The sequence below is a fragment of the Colletes latitarsis genome, unplaced genomic scaffold, assembly GCF_051014445.1.
Source record: "Colletes latitarsis isolate SP2378_abdomen unplaced genomic scaffold, iyColLati1 scaffold0041, whole genome shotgun sequence".
Lineage (NCBI taxonomy): Eukaryota > Metazoa > Arthropoda > Insecta > Hymenoptera > Colletidae > Colletes > Colletes latitarsis.
The window spans coordinates 187,501-190,000 of NW_027488391.1; positions in this window are offsets into that span (position 1 = coordinate 187,501).

Consider the following 2,500-nt stretch of genomic DNA (forward strand, 5'->3'; position numbering starts at 1 on the left):
TTATAAACTGCCTTTTATGCCGATTTGTTTCCCTCCTCAAATTTCGCAACTCATCATCCCACCAGGGTTGTGTACGATTTCCTATTCTCCTCCTTGGGATAGCATATCTACAAATTTCATCCATGGTGCGGTTAAACGTTCTTACAGCCACATCAGGTATTTGATGATTCAACTCATCAAGGACTGTTCGATCGAATCTAAGAGCCACCTGATCTCTAAACTTATCCCAATCTGCTCTACGAATATTGTATCCTTCAACAATATTATAGCTTGCACTATATTCAGTACTCGTAACTATATTGAAGACTATAATATTATGGTCACTCGTCGAACAGATGGTAAGTACTTTCCAGTTTTCTTGTTTTCTTAACATGTTTTCAGAGACCAGGGTAACATCAATATTCGATTCTCCATGGACACTTAGGTAAGTAGATGGATTTTCAGGTTTATTTATTACATACATTCTGCTCGCGAACAGAAATTCCACCATAAGTCTGCCGCGTTCGTCAGTTTCACCAGAATGCCATAGATTAGATTTTGCGTTAGAATCCATTGTTACAATAACTCTTTCTCCATTTAATTTATTTAATATTCTCTCCACCCTACCGAGAAATCTCTCGATAGGATATAAGCATTGACAATAAACGTTTATAAAACAAAAACGTTCTCGTCCAGAACACACTTGAAAAGCCATAATATGCTCTGACTCTTCATAAGTTATTTGAAAAATTTCCATCTTTGTCTCATCAACAACTGCTGCTACCCAAGGATTCCGTACCGATGGTTGTAATAATCTTAAACCAGGAGACGTATACCCCCTGGCCACTCCTCTATAAGTATACGGTTCTTGAATACATAGTATATCAATATTTTCTTCCTTAATTATTTCCTCCAAATTAGCAGCAGCAGCCATTGATCTCTGAGCGTTTATTTGAGCAACTTTTAGGACCATTCTATTTTATTATAATATATTTCCAGGTTTCTCAAGTATTCCGGACATTCCTTGCTTCTAACTGAGTGACAAACCTCCTTTCTTCTTAATTTTGTACAATTGACACACCGCGGCGTGTCCTTCATACTACAATCACTCTTCAGATGATCCTTACTCCCACACGTTTCACATAATTGCTCCTGTACATTACATACTTTTGCAATATGTCCATACGAATGACATTTAAAGCATCGAGTTATATTTACGTACTCTTTGATATTATAAGTCCTCCACATCATAAATACTCTATTTTTATTTATTATATGTTTATAAAATCTACCAGGTAGTTGAACCACCCAGTTGACCCTATTTTCTTTGGCCTTAAATTGGTATCTAAAAGCCACTTTTTCTTCTAATTCTTCCAAATCCTTTCCACTACAATCAAAATTCTTTGTTATAAACTCCTCTTTTAACTCTTCAACCTTATAATCTTTCTCAACATCATAAATAATTATTGAGGGCAAAATCTTTTTAGGTTTCTCCAACTTTAAACCAATTTCTTCCAATTTGGTGCTTTTAATCAATTCAACATCCTTCTTATCCTTTATCTCCATAACTAAACCCTTCCTTCGCATCTGCCGTACAGACTTTACCTTTAACTGCTTCCGAACTTCCTTCAACTTATTCGTCAACTGTGTTTTTAATTCTTCATTACTCCTACTATCCTCTTCTTTTTCAGGTTTAATTAATATTACTTCATAGGTTTCTTTATTAACACTTCTTTTTTCTTTTTCAGGTACCGGTTGTCGCTGAGCTCGTGGACCTCCAGCTACTTGGGCGTAGCTCATCACCACAGGAGGAACACCAGGAGAGGCACTAACGTGAGTAGCTTTTAGCCTTTCATTTTCTAATATTTGTTCTTGTAATTTAGTTTCCATTACTAGCCACTTTTCCAGAACAACTTTAATTGCTTGTCTGCTAAATTTATTACTTTCCTCAAACAGAAAAGCTTCCAAACTAATTCTCTCTTTTCTCACTTCCTCTAACGTGCAGGCACCTGCACCTCCTATACTTTTCTCTCTTTCGCTTACAATTCTAGGACTTTTCGGGCTAAGCGTTACGTCCAAATCTTCCTCTCCAAACAACTTCTTTCTCTTCATACGAGGAGTAGACGGGGTTATCCTCCCATGGGAGGGCCCTGCCGTCTCCTCGCTAATTGACGAAAAGGAACTAGTCCTGCTAAGTCCTCCTCTTACTTCTACCTCCATCTCTTCCACCTCTCCTGCTTCCTCCTTCTTCTTCATACATTTAGGTTTAGGTTTTTTGTAAGTATCCATATTTGGTCCCACGAGTAGGTCGGAAAATATGTCACCCCAGGCAGAGCCGCCGTACCTGGGGAAGCCTAGTACTACCGAGGGGTCGGCAGGTACCTCGGAGTTGGTCGCTCGGGATTGGGCTCACTCCCCCAACCATGCATCCCATCGCCGCGCACCATAGCTTAGGATTCGAGGGTAATTTATAGAGTTACCATCCTCACGGCCCAGGCGGTTAAGCCAAGGCCCCCGGCCC